The sequence below is a fragment of the Nicotiana tabacum genome, chromosome 7, assembly GCF_000715075.1.
Source record: "Nicotiana tabacum cultivar K326 chromosome 7, ASM71507v2, whole genome shotgun sequence".
NCBI classification, from domain to species: Eukaryota; Viridiplantae; Streptophyta; class Magnoliopsida; order Solanales; family Solanaceae; genus Nicotiana; species Nicotiana tabacum.
The window spans coordinates 109,159,500-109,184,277 of NC_134086.1; positions in this window are offsets into that span (position 1 = coordinate 109,159,500).

A 24,778-nucleotide genomic window follows, 5' to 3' on the forward strand; every position below is an offset into this window, starting at 1 on the left:
AACGCAGCCTTAAAATCTTTGTCCCCGAGACGCTGAAAGACTGTGTTTGCAACACTAGGTCTTTTATTTTACATTTAAAAAAAAAAGAGTCAGCGTCCAGGTGAATACCGTTTGGATTTTTAGTCAAAATAAGCCAAGCCGGCTACGGCAGTGTCTTAAACCGTTCTTGCCGAAATAGCCTTAGAGTATCTTTCAGTTGTCGAAAGGCTATTTTCGTAAAAGAACAGACAAGTTTGTGAAATGTCATAAAATAATCTTCCCGGCCTCAAAATTCATTTGAAATTGGGAAGGGGCCATGTTTGCAAAAACAGTCGTTTGGCCAAAATCGGCATATAAGGGGAGGAATCTGTCATTTTTATTTTGCTTGAATTTGTATTTTTTTGGATTAGAAAATGTGGGCCGTTTGACTTTCGAGCCTGTTGTTCGTCTTTAAATAATTCCAAAAATGTTTTATTGTTGTTTACTTTTTATGTGTCCGAACTATGCAAGGTCTGATTCATGCGGGGTCATGATACGTAGGCAATCTCCATAAGATTCGACTACCACTGAAAAAGTGAATAATAATAAAAAAAAGAATAAGAAATAAAGGAAAGTGCGGGAGATTTTCAAAGGGGCACAATTACAAGAAGCCGGAATGACGCGCGTAACTGAAGTGAATGCGTGATAGAACGGTTTAACTGCTTAGGTGCACTGCATCTCTGATATATGATTATCTGTCAAATGTCATAACACTAACACGATGGCTTCACTTTGTTGTGTTCATATATCAAAAAAGTGGATTGGTTGTGGTAACTCCTCCCTGCAAAGCAAAGTCAAAAGACAATGACACAAAACTTCAGAACCGAATGGGTCGGTACCAATGACCGACAACAACTGGTCGAACGGAACAACGGGTTGGTAGAAGAAGTGTAAATGCTGAGACAGCATGTGGCAGACATGTATCAGGCATGGATGACTGGGAAATCACCACCCCCGCCACCACCAAGCTTCTTGAACTCTGTCCTTACCCAAGCACCCAACACCATAACGGATGATCCCCTATACTCACCATCCCAACCCACTTATAGTAGCTTTCCCAGCTACCCGAGTAGCTCCATCACTCGTCAACACTACTCCTCTCCCCAACACTACTTCTCTCCACGAGACTCCCAAAGACATGCTTCACTTTCCAAATACCCAGCTCCACAAAAGGTCTATCCACCCTCACAAGCCTACCGGAAGCCCCCTGGATCAGGTTTCCGGTCCAATCAAGAACAAGAGGTTGCTGAAGCGAGGAAAGGCTCTCACCCTTATCGGAGTATCTTATGCAAGTCTGTTTGAAAGGCTAAGGCATGCTGGCCTGATTGAGCCGCTCCCCGCATATACTCCAGATCCACGTGCAAGAAAATTTGATCCTGCTGCACGATGCGCATACCACTCCAATGTCAGAGGGCACAACATTGAGAGCTGTCGTAATTTGAAAAGAGAAATAGAAAGGATGATCTAGGAAAATCTGATTATGATCAAGGACAGTGACATGGAGCACTCGAATCCTATTGGGAACTTGTTGACTGAGGTTGATGATATTGAAGTTGGTAATGGTCTTGGCAATATTGATGCAAAGCTCAGTGGCCAAGATGCCAGGTTCGAGAATTGGGAGGACGCTCCGTTCCTTGGTTAGCAGGAGAGAAGTTTTTGGTGGCTTGTTTTGTTGTCATTTCTGTTCTCCAGATTATTCTTAGGGTTGTAATACAGAAGTTGTCTTGTGTAAAACTTTCTTATCTTTCCATTTTGTCATAGCGGTTTGTTTAAGTTTTGTCCATGTCGTTTCAGGATTTTATTCTGGTTTGTTTTTGTTTATTTTGTTATTCAACCATTTCACCGGTAATGCAAAATCCGGCCTTTTATTATTTCCAATCATCTTCTTTGTTTAATTCTTTTTATCCCTTTTGTTTTGACCTCGTTTAGCGTCGATTCTAGTGACATGACATGCGCACATAGTTTAGGCCTAATCTTAAAAGTTAATCATAAAACCCTGGAGAGGGGATCAGAACATTTAAAGGAAATAAGAATGGTTTGAGATTATTTGGAGCTCGAGTCATGCGGAACTGGGGCAAGTAAAACATAAAGAAAACCGTTAAGAGCAAGATTCACCAAATTGACATGTGGGTCGTTCATGATAATGAGAGTGAGAGTGTTGCCCAACAGTGCTTTCAAGGTGACAAATGAAAAAGCAAATGTGTGAATATAATTGTCAATTCCAGCACCATCATAAGAGGCTACAAATCTTTTGTGTTGTTTACACTTGACATGTTTTGAAGATTGGAATGACGAAGGCATTTTATTCTGCTATCTAAACACTTTATCCTTCGTTAACCCTTTGAGCCTTATTTGTTTTCTTTCATACCCCTCTTTCGGAATCAGTAGAAAAGAGTAGAAACACAAACATAAAAAGATAAGAAAAGAAAAGAAAAAAAAAGAGAAGAAGAAAAAAAGGAGAAGAGTAAAGAAAAATGATCATAAAAAAAAACAAACAAAAGAAAGTCAGAAGAATAAAGAGGAATTGGGAACTAGTTTGACCCGATTCCTCAAAAAGGATACGTAGGCGCCTCACGGTTCGGTCATAATGTAACAAAAATTAAATAATAATAATAATAATAATAATAATAATCCCCAAGCAAGAAACTGGGGCAAGGGTTACGCTTGGTGTAGACAAATATGGTTCTGAAGGTTGTAATTTTGAACCCCAAATTGACTTGTTTTTTGAGCCTTTAATACCCTTTCTTTCTAGCCTATCCAAAAACCCACATTACAGTCCAAAGAAAGACCTTCTGATCAGTCTTCAAAAGATGCCAAGTCAGACAAATGAGAGTCTTACCGGTGAACATAACACTCTGATCCACAGCAGAAAGGACTCTAATCCCCAGCAGAAAGAGTCATATCGGCAACACTCCAAATCCCCAACTGGAAAGTGATACAAATGAGAGAGTCTTATCGGTGAAAATCTTCACGGGCACCATAAGGCGATGAAAGCTGAGAGAAAAACCAAAATGAGAGAGGCTTGATAATGAAAACCCTTCGGGCACTACAAGTTGAATAAGATTGAGAATCAGATGGGGAATCGCCAAATGAAGATCTTGAAAGATGACTGACGGCAGAGGATAGGCCACATGTGCATGTTATGATTAGTAGAGTCGGTATCTGCTTTTGATAGGCTTTTATTTATAGTTTCTCTTGTTAAAGAGTCATCCTTTTCCTTTGTCTTTTATTCGGTTCCCTTTTTGTTTATCTTTCTCCTTCCGTAGAAAAACTCCCCAGTAGAGTCTGTTTGGTCAGAACAAGTGAGAAATGACTTCAAAATCTGCCATCAGCTTTCCAATTTCACTTGCTATGCCGCAAAAGAAGAAGGATATCCCCAACAGAAAAGGTTGCTTTCAATGACACGAATAAACAGAGATTTGGAGTGTTATCCCCAGCAGATCATCTCAATGAACATGCACGATCTTCAAGTTACATCAGCTGCCATGAAAATGCGTGAGGTTAGATAAGGAGACTAGGAAAATGGTTAAGAGGTTTGGGAATAATGAATCGTCAAGAAGGGCGGAAGGTATCAGCCCAAGTTTCAAGATGGACAGACAACGCATAGATGGAGAATGGTTGACGGCATTCCCAGCAGGAGTATCACAACCAACCCCCACGTTTCAAACTGACCAAATTTTCTTTGATTTGAAGCAGGGACAGGGAATGCTACCGATGACAGAAAGATGCGCCGCAAGAAAGATTGTCAAACTGGGGCAGAAAATTTTCGTTCATTTCGAAAATTTTCGAGGAGTCCAACACAAGTTTGGTGAAAATCGGTATACTCAGTGATTTTTCGGGGAAAGGCAAAACGAGTTTTAAGGGAGGTAGTCTTCGAAGGAAGAAGCTAGCAAAAAAAAAACTAGTTTTGCAAAAGGAAACAGTTTGCAGAGGGATGAAACATCCTACTTAAAAGGAAGTAGTTTTGGAAGGAGTAAGATAACATATTTTACTCAGCAGAGTTATCCTTAGCAGAGTTATCCCCAAGCAGTGTTACTCAGCGGTTCGCAGTGTTATCCCCAGCAGATCATCGAGATGTAGAAGCATCCTCGACAGAGTTTCGACCAGGTTTCAAGAGGGTCGGACAACCCAGAGTGGGGAAGGAAGAAAGGGAAAATTCATCCCCAGCAAGTTTCGAGGTAAGACATTTTCAAGTTTTGAAGATATGTTGGGTACATCCGCCCTCAAATAGGATATGTTGGGTTTATCCGCCCTCAAATAGAATATGTTGGGTTCATCCGCCCTCAAATAGGACATGTTGGGTTTATTCTCCCTCGAATAGGATATGTTGGGTTCATCCGCCCTCAAATAGGATATGTCGGGTTTATCCGCCCTCAAATAGGATATTTTGGGTTCATTCGCCCTCAAATAGGATATGTTGGGGTCATCCGCCCTCAAATAGGATATGTTGGGTTCATCCGCCCTCAAATAGGATTTTATTTTTCAAAGTTGTTGTTGAGGTCAGGAGCCCGCCTGAAGAGAGGAAAGGCGTTTTATTTTTAAAGTTGTTGAAATCTCGCCAACCTAAAGAAAGGAAATGTCATTTTATTTTTCAAAGTTGTTGTTGAGGTCAGGAGCCCGCCTGAAGAGAGGAAAGGCGTTTTATTTTTAAGGTTGTTTAAATCTCGCCAGCCTAAAGAAAGCAATGGCATTTTATTTTCAAGTTGTTGAAGTCAGGAGCCCGCCTGAAGAGAGGAAAGGCATTTTACTTTTAAAGTTGTTTAAATCTCGTCAGCCTAAAGAAAGGAATGGCATTTTATTTTCAAGTTGTTGAAGTCAGGAGCCCGCCTGAAGAGAGGAAAGGCGCTTTATTTTTAAAGTTGTTTAAATCTCGTTAGCCTAAAGAAAGGAATGACATTTTATTTTCAAGTTGTTGAAGACAGGCGCCCACCTGTATAACAAGAGGAATACTTTTCAGTCTTTAAGTTTCATGTCCTAGGCGCCCACCAGTATAATGAGGGAATACATTTCTGTTTTTCATTTCATGTCCTAGGTCGCCCACCAGTATAATGCGGGCATACATTTCTGTTTTCATTGCATGTCCTAGGCGCCCACCAGTATAATGCGGGAATACATTTCTGTTTTTTCATTTCATGTCCTAGGTCGCCCACCAGTATAATGCGGGAATACATTTCTGTTTTTTCATTTCATGTCCTAGGTCGCCCACCAGTATAATGCGGGCATACATTTCTGTTTTCATTTCATGTCCTAGGCGCCCACCAGTATAATGCGGGAATACATTTCTGTTTTTCATTTCATGTCCTAGGTCGCCCACCAGTATAATGCGGGCATACATTTCTATTTTCATTTCATGTCCTAGGCGCCCACCAGTATAATGCAGGAATATATTTCTGTTTTTTTCATTTCATGTCCTAGGTCGCCCACCAGTATAATGCGGGAATACATTTCTGTTTTTTCATTTCATGTCCTAGGTCGCCCACCAGTATAATGCGGGCATACATTTCTGTTTTCATTTCATGTCCTGGGCGCCCACCAGTATAATGCGGGAATACATTTCTGTTTTTTCATTTCATGTCCTAGGTCGCCCACCAGTATAATTCGGGAATACATTTCAGTTTTTCATTTCATGTCCTAGGTCTCCCACTAGTATAATGCGGGCATACATTTCTGTTTTCATTTCATGTCCTAGGCGCCCACCAGTATAATGCGGGAATACATTTCTGTTTTTTCATTTCATGTCCTAGGTCGCCCACCAGTATAATGCGGGCATACATTTCTGTTTTCATTTCATGTCCTAGGCGCCCACCAGTATAATGCGGGAATACATTTCTGTTTTTTCATTTCATGTCCTAGGTCGCCCACCAGTATAATGCGGGCATACATTTCTGTTTTCATTTCATGTCCTAGGCGCCCACCAGTATAATGCGGGAATACATTTCTGTTTTTTCATTTCATGTCCTAGGTCGCCCACCAGTATAATGCGGGCATACATTTCTGTTTTCATTTCATGTCCTAGGCGCCCACCAGTATAATGCGGGAATACATTTCTGTTTTTTCATTTCATGTCCTAGGCGCCCACCAGTATAATGCGGGAATACATTTCTGTTTTTCATTTCATGTCCTAGGTCGCTTACCAGTATAATGCGGGCATACATTTCTGTTTTCATTTCATGTCCTAGGCGCCCACCAGTATAATGCGGGAATACATTTCTGGTTTTTCATTTCATGTCCTAGGTCGCCCACCATATAATGCGGGCATACATTTCTGTTTTCATTTCATGTCTTAGGCGCCCACCAGTATAATGCGGTAATACATTTCTGTTTTTTCGTTTCATGTCCTAGGTCGCCCACCAGTATAATGCTGGAATACATTTCTGCCTGTCATTTCATGTCTTAGGTCGCCCACCAGTATAATGCGAGCATACATTTCTGTTTTCATTTCATGTCCTAGGCGCCCACCAGTATAATGCGGGAATACATTTCTGTTTTTTCATTGCATGTCCTAGGTCGCTCACCAATATAATGCTGGCATACATTTCTGTTTTCATTTTATGTCCTAGGCGCCCACCAGTATATTGCGGGAATACATTTCTGTTTTTTTATTTCATGTCTTAGGTCGCCCACCAGTATAATGCGGGAATACATTTCTGTTTTTTATTTCATGTCCTAGGTCGCCCACCAATATAATGCGGGCATACATTTCTGTTTTCATTTCATGTCCTAGGCGCCCACCAGTATAACGAGGGAATACATTTCTGTTTTTTCATTTCATGTCCTAGGCGCCCACCAGTATAATGAGGGAATACATTTCTGTTTTTTCATTTCATGTCCTACGCGCCCACCAGTATAACGAGGGAATACATTTCATATTTTTGCATTAGGCGCCCACCTGTATAACGAGGGAATATTTTTCAGTCTTTACATTTCATGTCTTGAAATCCTTAACCCACCGAAAGGCAGAAGGTTACAACAAAAGATCCACAGCATAATACAGGAAGCCGCATCCTCAAGCGGACAGAACAAAATGATGCAAACTGGTGTTCAGGAAAGCAAGAGGTCGGTGTCATCCCCGTCAGTTCTCGGAAGAAAGAAGCACCGAAATAGACGCAAGGTGACAAGAAAGCAAGGCATCAAGAACAAATGGAAGATAGATGGGATCTTGTAATCCGTAATCTAGCCTAGCTTCTTGATTTTTCTTTTAAGCACGGTGTAATAAGGAGATCGGTAAGTAGTAATAACATCATGCAGCAACAGTAACAGCAGTAACATTGCAGTCTCATGGTAGTCCCAGCTACCAAAACTTCCCGAACTACATTGACCTGATTCCTGTTTAGCCCAGGATATGTAGGAAACCTCTGAAGCAAAGGTTCGGTCAAATCTTTCAAAAAAATGCTTCACACGGAGTACTCGGATGGGCAAAAATCGCTCACTTTATCTTTGCACGAAAACCCTTCGTGTCTTCGGCCAAAGAGGGGCAGCTGTAAGCACGTGATTTTTTGCCCTATGAAAGAATTACTCCCAAAAAAATCAAAATAAAATGATTTTCCTTGGAGTGCAATTTTGAGAATTTTTGTGACATTTTGGATAATTATTTGTATTTGTCTGTGCATGTTTATTTGTTAAATTAATAAAAAAAATACAAAAATATGTCGCATTTGCATTTAGGATTTAATTCTACAATTAGGAATAATTAAGTTTGTTTTACAAGAATGAAAATTACAAAAATATGCATCGTTTACATTTTTAGCATTCAATGTCAGATTGTGCAATTTTGTTTTAATAGGTGTTTAATTATGTATGATATTTGTTGCTAGGAATTAATTAGTATTTTTTATAAGTTAATTTAGTTTATAATTTAATTTAGAATTTTAGTTTTATTAATTAGAAAGTAAAAGAAAATAGAGCAAAAATATAAAGAAAATCGGAATTGGGTCTCTTCTTCAATTTCAAACCACAGGCCCAAAAAATATCCAACCTTCCCCTACGACTCGGTCCATTTCAAACCGGGTTGACCCAGTCCATAACCTAAAAACCCAACACCCCTACCTTCCCATTTTTTTCCATTTTTTATTTTTTAGAAAACCCTAACTTAAACAAAACCTAAACTATTCGCCCCCCTCCCCTCTTCTTCTTCTCCTTCCAAACCTTCGTCCCATGGCTGCCCTTGCTGCATTTTCTTCTTCTTCTTCTTCTACTTCTCGAACTCCAGCTCCAAACGACCTAGCCATTCCATAGCTGCCCTCGCTGCTTTCCCCCTCACGCCTCACCTTCAACACACACCACACATACACACACATACACATCACACACATCAAACGTACGAAGCAAACGACCACCCTCAAAGCTCGGCCATGGACGCAGCTCCCATGGCTGCCCCATCTTCATCTTCTTCGTCTTCACCTTCTTCGTCGTCGTCACGTCGCCGAAAAACCTTCGTCGAAACCCAGCTCAACCAAGCCAGCCCGTCGCTGCTGCTGCTCTGCCACCACTACTGCCCGTTGATGCTTCTCCTCCTTCATGTCGCACCGCTGCTCGTTGCTTCTTCGTCTCCTTCGCGTCGCTGCTGCCATGGCTGCATTTTCCAGTTGGACTGCTGCTGCTGCGTTCTTGTTTCTTCACCTGCTGTTGCCCGATGCTTCTGCTTCTTCCAGCTTCACCACTGTGGGCCGCTGCTGCTTCTCCTCCTTCTGCCATGGCTGCGTTTTCTTCTTCGTTCTCCTCGCGACTGCCACGATCAATTGCTTCTTCTTCGGTCATCTTCGTCGTCGAGCTATTTTGGTGCAATATTTATTTCCGGGCAGATTTGTTTTCGTTCGAGTTCATCGTCGTTCCGATCCGGTTAGTTGGTTTAAGTTTCATTTTTGTCCGTAATTTGTTTTATATTTTCGGATCTGAAATTAGATATGTTTGATATTAATTTCATGTTTATCGTTTTTTATTTTATTTTTTTAGTTTGTCTCATTTTTTTCTTGTTTTTATTTATTAAAAGAAATTGTTAGTTTAATTTTAATGTTATTAGATTCAAATTGAAATTTAATTAATTAATTTTTTCAGTTTGTTCATGTGTTTTTATTTATTAAAAGAAATTGTTAGTTTAATTTTAATATTGTTAGATTCAAGTTGAAATTCAATTAGTTATTTCTTCTTCGGTTTGTTTTTATTCGTTTTAAAGAATTTAGTTGTAATATAGAAATATGTCAGTTTAATCGCTTGAATCATCCATGTTTGTTGTTTAATATAGATTTAATTCATATTCATTTTTTGTTTGAAGTTTGTTTTTAATCTAGTGATTTAATGTGAGTTTATGTTTTGGTTTTTAATTTTTTGATTTAGTTTGAATCATGTATCTTTGTTGTAATTTTGTTGGATTTAATTTGAAGATCAATTGATTATTTGAGTTTAGTGATTTGAATCAGTTTATTTATTTTGTTTAAGTTTAATTTGAATTTGAGCTCATGCTTTGAATATATTTGTTTGTTATTGTTGGTGAATCTGAAAATAGGTTTGTTGTTTAAAAACATTGTTCAGTCAAAATAATTCAAGTTGTTTCTTTGTAGCTCATCATTTAGTTTGAATTTGTTCATAAAATTTGATTAGGAATTGGTTATAGCTGCTATATTTTGGTTAGTATTGATTAGGTGAATTGGTTATAGCTGACGGGGTAGATTGGTGAAATGCAGTATTTTCAGGGTTAAAATGGTAATTTCAGTAAGGTCAGAGGGGTATTTTTGGAATTAAAAATCTGAACAATTGTTTATTTTAAGTGCTCTGTCCATTAAGATTAAATAATATTTTAATAATATTAAAATAATTCATAATGGGAGACAAGATATAATGGTGGGGAATAATGCACTTGTTTAATCAAAAATGGGAAACAAGACATAGTGGGATTGCGGGGCTCAAGAAAAGTTGTTTAAATAAATAATAATTGTATTTTTTATGTAGTAGTGAGTTTGGTAAGAGAAAGTGGTTGTTTTATTATTTGATTAATTGATTAAAGGGTTGGGGATGAGAGATAAATAGGATAGACTTGATCAGATTTTGGGGGGACAGAAAAAAGATAGAGAAAAAAAAAGGGAGCTGAATATTGAAGAGAGAGAAAAAATTCCGAAACTATTAAGACTTCCAAACATACAAATAAAAATATTCTGGAAATTAAAAGAAAGAGTAGTATACACCTGATATACAATTTAAATATTCTGATATACGGATTCAGAAATTAAGGGTTGAACATTAATTAGTCTTTCAAATCTGAAAAGATTCCCTTGGCTTCTGTCCGTTGATTGTTGTCGATGTTTCTGGATTTTTATCTTGATTTTAAAATCGGTCACTGGTTTCTCGTTGCTGGTTGTTACTGGTTGCTAGGTGTTGCTGTTGTTGTATGCTACCGAATTTCTGCTGATCTCCCTTTTCTTTTGCTTCCAATATCATGTACACAACTGATACGCTGAATATTGTAAACTGAAACATGAAGCATGAATACGAAAATGAAGAGTTGAAGTTCTAAATTTATTTAATTATATGCTGAATTTTATTTGTATATATAAATTATTTAGCTTACTCTAATCAGAATCATGTAGTTGTTTAATATATATAGTGGAACATCTGACGATAGCTTAACGGACGAACTATCTATATATTGCCTAAAAATAAATAAACGGTGTAGTAACTCTGTCTAGTTAATTCGTTATTGTTGGATGATTACCATGTCTCAAAAACCACGTTAGTTCATCAAACGAATAGACCATTTCGGAACTTGTAGGAATATTGTTTAGTTAAATACTATTGGTTAATTTCAGCATGTAAATGGTCTAGGATTAAAATTAGATTGCTAAGTTTTTTTTAAAATTTGACAAACTGTGAACATGCCTAGTATAATGTAACTAGGTAGTAACATGTGAATAAGATGGCCCAGGTCTAGTTTTATGCCATACACGTTGGGCCTGGGCCCGCATTGGCAACAGACTGCTCTGCTTGCATCATTTTCAGATTGTATGAATCATATTCGAAACCCAACTATAACAACTCAAGCATGTAAATAAATTAAGAACTTTTCTCTTTCATTTTTGTAGAGACAAATTTAATAGAGAAAAATGTAGGCATTTTAGGATTGTCCTTTTAAAATAAATGAGATGAGCCTCGTCCAATAAAACGCACCAATTGCGGGGCCCTCAATAAATGTTTAATTGAATACTTAGATTTCGAGATGGCCCGTTTAGCAAATTTCACGGCCTTCTCCAAAGTAATAAAGCGTTAGATTCTTTAGGCACGATTTTAATAATACTACATCCCTAAACTCGGGTGCGCATTTATGCGGCCCAAATCCAAATCTCAACGGAGTCAAAACGTGTCAACAACCATGGGTGCATTGATTGCGGTGTTGGTTCGAAACGCATTTTTACGACGTTGCAATTCTAAAAAAATAAATAATAAAAGCGGTTTAAAGTTGATAAAAGCACATAAATTATAATATGTATTATATCAAATAATCAAGCCGAATATAACAGTTGAGCGACCGTGCTAGAACCACGGAACTCGGGAATGCCTAACACCTTCTCCCGGGTTAAAAGAATTCCTTATCCGGATTTCTGGTTTGCGGACTGTAATACAGAGTCATTATTTTCCTCCATTCGGGATTAAAATTGGTGACTTGGGATACCCTAAATCTCCCAAGTGGCGACTCTGAAATAAATAAATAAATCCCGTTTCGATTGTCCTTTAATTGGAAAAAACTCCTTCCGCACCCCTTTGCTGTGGCGCGGGGTAAAAAGGAGGTGTGACACTCACTTGCTTTGAATAGGACCGACATTGAAACATCTTAGGCAAATAAACCCCAAAAGAAAATGAAATGCAATGATTTTGCGAGTTAAGGATAAGAAGAATCCAAAACCGGATAACTGCTAAAAGGAGAAAGAAAAGAAACTTATCTGAGTGGAACAGCTGGTACCAATGATCATGACATGCATTTTGGATTAATCAGCCTAATCTGTCCAACCAATCAACACTTAGTTGCCATACTTTGTTGCCCCAGAATTTCCATAACCTGACTTCTTCTCCCAAACCTTGACCTTGTTCATCCTGCGGTGCCTTGAAAGGTTTTCCACCAACAGACCTTCCTTATTTGTTCATCTCTCAACTTACTTTCGCCTCAAGGTGCCCGTGAAGGTTTTTACCAATAAAACTCTCTCATTTTTTATTTCTCTCAGCTCCTGTCGCCTTACGGTGCCCGTGAGTGTTTTCACCAATAAGACTCTCTCATTTTGATTTCTTTTCCCTCTTTGGACCATAGTGTTGCCCCTGATGTGAATCACCACTACCTGCTTGCCTTGGCATTTGAAGACTGATCGGAAGGTCTTTCTTTGGAGAGTAATGTGGGTTTTTGGATGGGGTTAGAAAGAAAGGGCATAAAAGGCTCAAAACAACTCATCATGGGTTCAAAATTACAACTTTCGGAATCAGATTTCTTACAACAACCACAACTTTTGTCCCACTTTCTTGCTTGGGGACTTTTTGATTTTCATTTTGATGGGACTGAACCGTGAGACTGCCTACGTATCCTTAAAAGGAATCAGGTCGAACGTAGTTCATGTTATAAGAATTACTTTGTTTGTTGTGATTTTTCTTTTTCTTTTTTCTTTTTCTTTTCTCTTCTTTCCTTCTTTTTCTTTTTGTTGTTGTTTTTCTTCTTTTTTCTTTTTTTCTTTTCTTTTATTTTTTCCTTTTCTCTTCCTTTTTCTTTTTCTTCTCTCTCTTTTCATTCTTTTTCTTTTCTCTTTTTCCTTTGCTTACCTTTCACGCTTGCGTTTCTGATCTTTGCTACTGATTCCGAAAGAGGTGTATGAAAGAAATAGATAAGGCTCAAAGGGGTAACGAAGGATAAAGTGTTTAAATAGCAGAACAAAATGTCTTCGTCATTTCAATATTCAAAATATGCCGAATACAAACAAATACAATTAAACAAAGAAATCATATATAGTATCTCTTGACTGCATCAGAATTGATAGTCATTTCTACACATTTGCCTTCTACATCTGTCAAATACAATGCGCCATTGGAAAACACTCTAGTTACAACGAACGGCCCCTGCCAATTTGGGGCGAACTTTCCTCTTGCTTCAACCTGATGAGGAAGAACGCGTTTCAATACTAACTGAACCACTTCAAACTTTCGTGGACGTACCTTCTTATTATATGCTCTTGCCATTCTCTGTTGATATAACTGGCCATGACATACTGCCGCCAGTCTTTTCTCATCGATCAAACTCAATTGTTCCAAACGGGTTTTGACCCACTCATCATCATCGATCTCAGCCTCTGCGACAATTCGAAGGGATGGAATTTCCACTTCTGCGGGTACCACTGCTTCGGTGCCATACACCAACAAATAAGGAGTCGCCCCTACTGAAGTACGGACAGTAGTGTGATAGCCCAGCAATGCAAATGACAGCTTTTCATGTCACTGCCTAGAACCCTCCACCATTTTTCGAAGTATCTTCTTTATGTTCTTGTTGGCTGACTCGACTGCTCTGTTTGCCTTAGGGAGGTACGGGGTAGAATTGCGATCTGTAATCTTGAACTGCTGACATACCTCTTCCATCGGATGACTATTGAGATTTGCCCCATTGTCTAAATGATCACCTTCGGTATCCCAAACTAGAAAATGATATTTGAATGCACAAAATCAACCACCACCTTCTTGGTTACAGACTTGAATGTTTTAGCCTCTACCCAATTGGTGAAATAATCAATGGCCACCAGAATAAACATGTGCCCGTTGGACGCTGCTGGCTCGATTGGTCCAATGACATCCGTTCCCCAAGCAACAAAGGGCCATGTTGCAGACATCGTATGTAATTCATATGGTGGAGAATAAATCAAATCTCCATGCACTTGGCACTGATGACATTTACGCGCGAAAATGATACAATCTTGCTCCATAGCGAGCCAATAATAACCTGCTCGGAGAATCTTCTTTGCCAATACGTAATCACTCATGTGCGGTCCACAGACTCTAGAATGTACCTTGGTCATAATAGCTGTGACATGCCTAGCATCTATTCATCTCAGCAGCCCAAGATCTGGAGTCCTTTTGTATAGAACCCCTCCGCTGAAGAAAAAACCGCTTGCCAACCGCCTAATTGTCCTCTTTTGATCACCTGTGGCTTGTACTAGATACACCCCCATCCTGATGTATTCCTTGATATCGTGAAACCAAGGCTCACCATCGAGTTCTTCTTCCACCACGTTACAATAAGCATGCTGATCGCGGACCTGAATATGCAACGGGTCTACATATGCCTTATCTGGATGATGTAACATTGATGCCAGAGTAGCCAAGGCATCAGCGACCTCATTATGAATCCTCGGAATATGCCTGAACTCTATTGATTGGAACCGCTGAAAAGATCATGTAAACATTGCCAGTACAGTATGAGTTTTAAATCCCGTGTTTCCCATTCTCCCTGAATCTGATGCACCAGAAGGTCCGAGTCACCCAAGACCAAGAATTCCTGGACACCCATATCCACAGCCATCCTCAAACCCAGAATGCATGCCTCATACTCAGCCATATTGTTAGTACAGTAGAACCGAAGCTGAGTCATAACAGGGTAATGATGCCCTGTTTCAAAAACAAGTACCGCTCCTATCCCAATGCCTTTCATGCTAGCAGCCCTATCAAAGAAAAGTTTCCATCCTGGATTTTCAATCTGTTCCAATTCATCAATCTGCATTACCTCTTCATCAGGGAAGTAAGTCTTCAAAGGCTCATATTCTTTGTCTACTGGGTTCTCAGCCAAATGATCAGTCAATGCCTGGGCTTTCATTACAGTCCTAGTCACATAGACGATTTGTGAGCAAGATTTTCCACTTTGCGAGCCTCCCTGTGGGCATAGGCTTCTAAAAGATATACTTTAGCGGATCCAAACGAGAGATGAGGTAAGTAGTGTAAGATGACAAATAGTGCTTCAACTTCTGTGCCACCCAAGTGAGGGCACAACACGTCTTCTCAAGATGAGTGTACTTGACCTCGTAGGATGTGAACTTCTTGCTGAGATAATAAATGGCATGCTCCTTCCTGCCGATGATATCATGTTGTCCCAAAACACATCCAAATGAATTGTCCAAGACCGTCAAATACAGAATCAAAGGTCTCTCTGGTTCCGGTAGGACCAACACAGGTGGGTTTGACAAGTACCCCTTTATCTTATCAAATGCTTCCTGACATTCATCTGTCCACTTGACCGCATCATCTTTCTTTAACAGTTTGAAAATGGGCTCACAAGTTGTCGTGGGCTGAGCAATAAACCGGCTGATGTAATTCAATCTCCCCAACAGACTCATCACCTCAGTCTTGTTCTTTGGAGGTGGTAATTCCTGGATGGCTTTGATTTTTGACGAGTCTAATTCAATACCTCATCGGCTGACTATGAATCCCAATAACTTTCTAGACGGAACACCGAACGCGCATTTTGTAGGATTGAGCTTGAGATTGTACCTGCGAAGCCTTTGGAAGAACTTTCTCAGATCTCTGACATGGTCAGACTACTTTCTAGACTTTACAATCACATAAACCTCGATCTCCATGTGTATCATGTCGTGGAATATGGTCGTCATTGCCCTCATGTATGTTGCCCCAGTATTTTTCAAACCAAATGGCATGACTCGATAGCAGTACGTTCCTCATGGCGTGATGAATGCTGTCTTTTCTGCGTCTTCTTCATCCATTAAGATCTGGTGGTAGCCCGCATAACAATCCACAAAAGAACCAATCTCATGTTTGGCACAATTATCGATCAATATATGGATGTTCGGCAGTGGGAAGTTATCCTTAGGACTCGTCTTGTTGAGGTCTCGATAATCAACACACACCCTAGTCTTTCCATCCTTCTTCGGCACAGGCACTACATTGGCTAACCAAGTGGGATACCGAGTGACCCGAATGACCTTTGCATCGAACTGCTTGGTGACCTCTTCCTTGATCTTCACACTCATATCAGTTTTAAATTTCCTCAGCTTCTACTTGATAGGAGGGAATGCTAGATCAGTGGGCAATTTGTGAACCACCAAGTCAGTGCTTAGACCTGGCATGTCATCATAGGACCATGTAAAAATATCTTTATACTCGAACAGTGCTTTAATTATCTCCTCTCTGAGTTGTGGTTCGAGATAGACACTTATTTTAGTTTCCTGAACATTATCTTGGTCCCCTAAATTGATTGCTTCTATATCACTCAGGTTAGGCTTGGATTTTTCTTCAAAATGGTTTAATTATTTACTAATCTCTTCAAAGGCTTCATCCTCGTCATATTCCGATTTAACATCACATTCTATTTCTTGAATTACTATTTCAGAATTAGATTGGCTTTTAAGACTAGGCTGGAGATTCTGCATGCATGTCATATCATTAAAGCTAGCATAAAAAGAACTGTACAAGGAAGAAAAGAAAAACAAAAATAAAACTATCAGGAAGAGAGGAAAAGAGAAATTGCATTTCATTGAAATTAAAGATAACAGGGTTTATACATCCAAACAGACGGAACATAGAATCTGAATTACAACCCTGGAATAATCCAGATAAATTGAAAGAAAATCAAAGCAAACTACCAAAATTCCCTCTGGTGGGGAGAGGAGTAGCTTCCCAATTGTTAATCTTTGCACTGGGCCCAATAAATTGCACATCCACCTTGCTAGAACCCTCTCCAGCTTCCGACACGTTCACATCGGCGAATATCTTCTCGAACCTTTCCATCAAATCTCCATCCACATCAACCACCGAACTGGGAACCATCGTCACTGGGCGCTTTCTAGTACCAGGCCTGACAAATGATCTGGAAAGACGCGGGACTGGCTTTGGAAGGGCCCATGCTCTCCGTTTCATTTTCCTGGATCTTCTCATATCCGCAACTGTGGGCTTGAACCCCAGACCAAATGTATCCAAGTTTTTGGGAAGAGAAATTATATGTACGATACCTTATAGAGATACACCCAAACCCTTGCCCGGTACAAACCATTTTTCAACATTTCGCCGGCTACCATGATTGATGTTGCAGCTACCCTGGGAGTTGGAACGCACTTCCCTTCTAGAATTTTCTCTACCGGTACTGTGTCAAAAACCTGATAAACCCATGGCCTCTTGTCGTCTTCGACCTCTATGAGCGGTACAATGGCATCGTTGGGAACACACAAATTATCTTCGCCGTGTACAACAATTTTTTGTCGATCCCATTCAAACTTGACCATTTGGTGCAGAGTAGACGGGACCGCTTTGGCAGCATGAATCCAAGGTCGTCCTAACAGCAGATTGTAAGAAACAGCCACATCGAGCACCTGGAATTCCATAGTAAATTCAACTGGACCTATTGTAAGCTCAAGCACTATGTTCCCGACTGAATCTTTCCCTCCACCGTCGAATCCCAGAACGCAAATACTATTCTTGTGAATTCTTTCATCCTCTACTTTCAGCTTGTTCAACGTAGAGAGAGGACAAATGTTCGCACTAGACCCATTGTCAACCAGTACCCGAGTAACCACGGAATCTTTGCATTTCATTGTCAGATAGAGGGCTCTATTGTGCTCAGTACCCTCCACGGGCAATTCATCGTCAGAAAAAGTGACTCTGTTTACCTCAAATATCTTGCTAGCTATCTTTTCCAAGTGGTTTACTGAGATTTTGTCAGGAACGTGAGCCTCATTCAAGATCTTCATCAAAGCCCAACGGTGCTCGTCTGAATGGATCAATAATGACAATAACGAGATCTGAGCTGGTATCTTCCTTAACTGCTCCACAATGGAATAGTCCTGCACTTTCATCTTTCTCAAGAACTCCTCTGCTTCTTCCTCAGTCACAGCTTTCTTTACCATTACTGGGTTATCTTTGGAGGTTTTAGCTTTTCTCAACTCTTCAGGGGCAAAGCATCTCCCCGATCGAGTCACTCTATGGGTGTCACACACTTCTTCTTTAACCTCTTTCCCCTTGTAAGTTACTGTCACTCGTTCATAATTCCACGGGATAGCCTTGCTGCTGACTATCGGTAATTGAGTTACCGGTTTGATAACAACAGGATCTGTGCGGGCACCCTTCACAATTACCACAGGCTTGTTTGTCATTCCTGGCACAACCACTTTTGCCCTTTCATGTATCCCTGCAACGTCAATTGAGGACCCCTTCTTGACCACACAGATGGTTCATTATTTGCCCCATTCAACTTGATCACAGACTTCTCACTTGTTGACTTTTCAAATGGCTTGGCTTCACTAGCTCGAATCGTCATAACAGTTTGCGAAGGCTTCTTAGGCTCCTCTCCCTTATGCACTATCTCAATCATATTTGTCTCATGATGGGCTGGCAAGGGATTCTGATTGATATTGGGTGCCTCCGGAGCTTAGACCTCAATCCGATTCGTATCAATGAGCTCTTGAATATCTGTTTTCAATTTCTAGCATTTCTCTGTGTCATGACTCGGGACCCTTGAACAATACTCACAATTCACTGAGCGGTCAAGATTTCTAGGAGGGGGATTTGGCAGTTTAGCCTCAATCGGATTCAACATACCCAACTGTCTCAGTCTGTGGAATAAACTAGCATATGACTCTCCCAATGGAGTGAAAGTCTTCTGCTTCTGCAACCTCTCATTCTTAAAGGCTTGATTGGGACAAAAACCTGTTCCACGGGGATTTCTATAGGCTTTTGGGGGTGAATGGGTATTTTGTGGAGCTGGGTATGGATTTTATGGAGCTGGCGCACGCCATTATGCGTGAGCAGGAGGTTGGGTATAGGTTTGTGCGTGATGGAAGGAAAAATGGGGATCTAGCGGTGGGTAGTAGTGTTGTGGTGGGCTATATGGTGGGTAAGTTTGGTGATAGGGTCAAGGCGGGTTATAGTAACATGGGAGGTTCATGGATCCGACCCAAGCTCCCGACTCAATTGTCGCAACATCCTCTTTCTTCTTCTTCCCAAGTACACCCCCAATACCGTTATGAATGGTCTGGGTGGTCGCTTTGATTGCTGAATAACTCATGATCTTGTCGAACTTGAGTCCCTCCTCAACCATGCCTCCTATTTTTACAGCTTCATTAAAGGACTTGCCCACTGCTGACACCAAGTGACCGAAATAAGTGGGCTCCAAATCCTGCAAGAAATAATCAACCATCTCACTTTCCTTCATCGGAGGGTCAACCCTCGCTGCTTGCTCTCTCCAACGGAACCCATATTCTCTAAAACTCTCACCGGGCTTCTTCTTAATCTTCGTCAATGACAGACGGTCTGGGATAATTTCAAGATTATACTGAAAATGACAGGCGAAGGCTTGGGCCAAATCGTCCCATGTGTACCACCTGCTGTGATCTTGTCTGGTATACCATTCTACCGCCGATCCACTCAGACTTTGGCTGAAATATGCCATCAGCAACTCATCTCTTCCGCCTGCTCCTCTCATCTTGCTACAGAATCCTCTTAAGTGTGCTACTGGGTCACCATGCCCGTCGTATAGATCAAACTTGGGCATTTTGAACCCTGTTGGTAACTGAACATCTGGGAACAAACATAAATCCTTATAGGCCACACTTACTTGACCTCCCAACCCCCTTATATCTCTGAATGATTGTTCTAAGCTTTTGACCTTTCTGATCATCTCCTCATGTTTGGGATTCTTGGGTGGCTTCTCGGTTTCTGTCGTGAGATCAAGATGAGGGGTGTAAGAATATGGTTTTAGAACTTTGAAGGTGGGTTCAGGGGGATAATACTGGTTGTCGTGAGTCTGGAACAAAGGTTCGCTGGAAGATAGGTGTAATGTAGCAGGTGGAGGTGCCACGAAAACAGGTGTGATTGGTGCGGGAGGGTGTGGGACTTGTCTGGGTGGAGGAGCTTGTGATGTATGGGAAGTGGTGCCATAGCATTGTTGGTATAGGGGAAAGGCTGGAGATGAGTTCACAGTGGGAGGTTCCTGAGGTTGATCCAATGGTGGGATATAAGCAGGGTTGGCGGGATAAACCGGCGGTGGATGGCCCTTCGCCCAGGCTTGGTACATTTCAGTCATTTGCTGCTTTAACTTATACATCTCTTCCCTCATTACATTAACATCCAATTCTTCCACCTCTTTTGACGGGTCAACAATACTTGCTTCCAATTCTTAGTTGGCCATGTTCAGCTTATCTTTTGATCGAGTGTTGTATGAGTGAGTTGCCAGAATGCCAATCAACTAACCACCTGCCTGGACTCAATACATCAACAACAACCTTGTTAGTGGTTAGGGCTTTAACAAATTGGTAATTGCACATTTGGGGAATGAATGCACCTAAGCAGTTAACCGTTTCTATCATGCATTTGATCGGCTGCTTGCGTCATCCCGGATTTTCCATTTGCAACTTTCTTTCTTTTCTCTTTCTTTTCATTCTGGCCTTTTCTTTTCTTTGTTTTTATCCTCTCATTTCCCTCTTGTCTTGACATTGTTTCTTTCTCTTATTTTTCTCTCTTTTCTTTTCTTTGTTTTTCCTCTTGTTTTTCCTTTTTTTTTCTTTTCTCTTTTTCTTTGGTTGTGGTCGAATCCTATCGAGATTGCCTACATATCATGACCCCGCATGAATCAGACCGAGCGTAGTTCTGGGGGATAAGTGTGAAAGTAAATAATAAAACAATTTTGGGGGATTTTCAATTTTCATAAAAGCAAGTGCTTTGATTACAAAGACTCAAAACTAACAGACTCCAGGAGAAACCAACAGACGCTGATGAAAAGATGAAATACATACTCCAAAAATAAACTATCACACTTCAACAGAAGAAAGTACAGACTCGAAAACAAATGACAAACTCCAGCAAAAAGAAGATACAGACTCAACACAACTGACAGACTCTAACGGAAAAGGAAATACAGGCTCAAATGAAAAAGAATCATGAATACATCAATGCTCCTAGTACCCGCGGGACATCATTTGGTTTCGCCGCGGGCCTATATGCAAGATCCCTTTAAAGTCGGTCCAAGTCACTCATTATCTGCTTAACAAATGTCATCACTCCCGCGAAGAAGGTGGTGCGAGTCATATCCTCACAGCCCTGGCACTTCATAACAATGTAATTGGCGATGTTTCTAATTCTCTCTCTTATGACACCTTTCTTGTAACAAACGCCCAATCTGCTGGGCCCTGGCCTCTAACGTTTGTTCGGCCACTTGATTCTGCTCCTGAAGTTGTTGCAAATATATTTCTAATTGTGCCAATGTTGTATAACAATGCTCTCTTTCAAATTTGAAGTCTTTAGCATGTTTGATCATTTTTCTTTCCGTGGGGATAACCCGTTTCTTTAATCCCGCGACCTCATCATCGTACTTTTCTTTCAACTGCTTAACCAGGCGTGCTCATTCATCTGCGTTTTTAGCCAATTGCTTTCGAGCCTTGGCTAGTTCACTTTCTGCTTTGTTCAAATCAAAACTATAATCACTGACTTTCTGCCTCAAGTTAGCTATGAGTTTTTCATCTTTGGCACTTCGGGCGGGGTTTTCTGCCGCTATTTTCATTTTCTGAATTTGGGCTCGAAGGGCCTCATTTTCTTTAGCTAGCTCTTTCTTTTCACCTTCGTCCACCGCGACTTGCAAACTATTCTAGAATTGAAGTTCTTTGACTTATTTTTCCAACTTTCCTATTGTGGCTCTGTACTCGTTCTCCTTGGCCAACCAAGCCCACTGTTCTTGCGACGCCTCAATGAATTCCTGAATGTGAGGCTTTTTGGATGGTCTTTCTGCTTCAGCCCTTGCAGTGTTCTTCTTCCTATACCAGGCAAGATTGGCAGGTGAGACTTCTCCTCTAGATAAGTCATGCACTCGAGTGTTCACTGTAAAATACTGGCATTCATTCCATATAGAACAAACTGTTTCTTCATGAAATTGACCATTGGAACCAACCTCGACCGCATAAACACTAAGATCTTCATCCGGGTGCATCACCTGACACCTTCCCAACTGTCTCATCGCCCGGTAAGGAGCGTAAGGCTGGATACCTCGCAGACCCATTAGGAGGAAGTAAGGACTAGTGGCGGGCATATACACAATTTCTTCAACAGGAAGCCAACCCAATGTAACTCTGAAATCCTTGTGTCAAACTCTTTAATGCAACTCTTCTTTGTGGACCCGTAACTCATATACTCAGGGTGATGACACAGGTGCTCGATCATCCACATCTGTAATAGCAAATTGCATACCTCGAAGAAATCTGCCCCAGCTTTACAAGATATGAGAGCTCGATACATCTCAGACACTATCATATGGGCAAGAATGCTTTTGGCATTGCTAATTAGGACCTTGACGACTCCAACCACCCGCAAATCGATATTCCCATCTTTTCGTGGGAACACCACAAGGCCTAGGAAAGCTACCATGAAGGCAAAATGCCTATGCTCATCCCATTTTATTCGGTTTCCTCTGCTACAAACACCGTTTGCCAGATCGTTGAACCCTCCTGCATGCCCGTACCTCTGATATATAAAACGTAGAGTGGAAAAACCACCCTCCAATTTGGAGTACGGGATTCCCTTGCTTATCTTTAACAAATCCATGAATTTGTGAGAGTTAACGGCTCTTGGAGTGATCAGATACTTATGCCTCAGCCCTTCAATACTTCCCATATAACCTGTTATCTCTTCCAAGGTTGGGGTGAGTTCAAAATCCAAAAAGTGAAATACGCTATGGTCTGAGTCCCAAAATGTAACCAAAGCCTTTATGACATCTCCTCTAGGTCTGATTTTTAACAACCCGGTGAGACCTCCCAAATGTAGACTTTATCTTGCTCCGATTTTCCGAGATCCTCCCACCACATATGCAACTCCAAAGGGATCTTGTTCATGACTGTTATTGGCAAACTTGGACTCGTCCTTATTCTGCACATTTATTAGGGAGATTAAACAAAAATCAAAACTCATTTGACTCGAAGACAAAATTGACACTTTTTCCTCTCTTTTTCTGTTGTTTTTAAAAAAAATCTGGTTTTGCAAATACGGCCTTTCAGCACCTCGAAAACGAAGATTTTAAGGCTGTGTTAGCTAACCGGTGAAAACCTTGAAAAATGACTACAGGCGGCCGTTCTTGCAAAAGCAGCCTTCCGATGCCCTTTTAGGGACATTCGGCTATTTCTGACAAGAATGACATCACCCTAATTATTTTCAAATAAAAGTAAAATTTTTGTTCTTTTGGGCTATTTTGCAAAAAAGGAAGTTGGACCCGATGGGGGTTGCCTACGTATCCCACATCTTGTGGGAATCAAACTGGCGTAGTTCGGGCAAATAAAACGGACTATTTTTGAAAACCAAACTTTCTTCTTCTTTTTTACATTTTTCAATTCGTTTTTCTCTTTTTTTTTCAAAAATTCGGTAGAGTTTCGGTGCTATTTGGACACTGATTTTTCTTAAAACTGGTGATTAATTCTCTTAACCTTCTATACTGCTATTTCTTATCCAAACTCTCTCTTTTTATTCAAAAGTCATTCAGCATGCAAATCCGAAGCAAATGAATGCACAAGTAGCAAGTAAGATGCATCAGAATGGTCTTTTTATTTCGGGTGCACCTTTCCTAGATGGACCCAACCCCTGTGTTGAGTCCCCAAAGTCAAAATGCACATGATGCAAGCAAGCGCTCCTACTTGGTATCTGGCATGAGGTCTTGTTATACTAGGTTTAAAACCTAGGTTTATTTGTTCTAGACCTGGCTTACCCGAGCGGACAACTCGAGTCGAGGAGGGGCTGCATATCGGTAATCAAAAGATCATCCGGCTTTGCAACTTGTCCGAACCTCGTTCTATTTGGAATAGGACACTAACAGAAAGAAGTCACGGCCAGCAAGCACTCCTCGGGAGAGAGAAGAGAGGGGTTTCGTAGAAGCTCATATACAATTCAGATAATATTAAAGCGGTAAAAGCAACATTTAGCACATTAGGTACAAACATGTAATAAAATCAGATAACAAATAAAGCCAATTATAACAATTCATCTAAGCTCGAATTCTTAAACCTTAAACCAGAGATTCTGGGTTCGGTCCCCAGCAAGTCGCCAGAGCTGTCACACCTCCTTTTTACGACACCCCTTGGAAGAGGGACTGAATAAGGGAGTTCTTCCAATTAAAGGACAATCGAAACGACATTTATTGTTAAAAGATTCAGAGTCGCCACTTGGGATAATTTATGGTGTCCCAAGTCACCGGTTGAATCCCGAATTGAGGAAAAGCTTGACTCTGTTTAACAGTCCGCGAACCAGAAATCTGGGTAAGGAATTCTGTTAACCCGGGAGAAGGTGTTAGGCATTCCCGAGTTTCGTGGGTCTAGCACGGTCGCTCAACTGTTATATTCGGCTTAATTATCTGATTTTAATATGTTTTAAACCTATGTGCATTTTTAAAACTTTAACCGTTTTTAGTCATTTTTAGGAATATTGCATCGTTATTAAAACACGTCTTGAACCATGTCACATAAATGCACCCGCAGTCTTTGACATATTTCAACATTGTTGAGATTTGGATTTGGGTCACATAAATGCGCACCCGAGTTTAATAAGGTAATATTATTAATAACGTGCCTAAAGCAACTAACGCGTTATTAACTTTGCGAGGGCCGTGGAAGTTTGTTAAACGGCACGCCTCGAGTTCTAAATAATTAATCACACTTAATTAAAACGAGGGCCATGCATTTGTCATTTTTATTTAGCATGGCGCACCTCGATTTGTTCTAATTAAAGCATTTCTAGACTAATTCATGAGGGCCATATGTGATCTATCGGTGGATGTCAC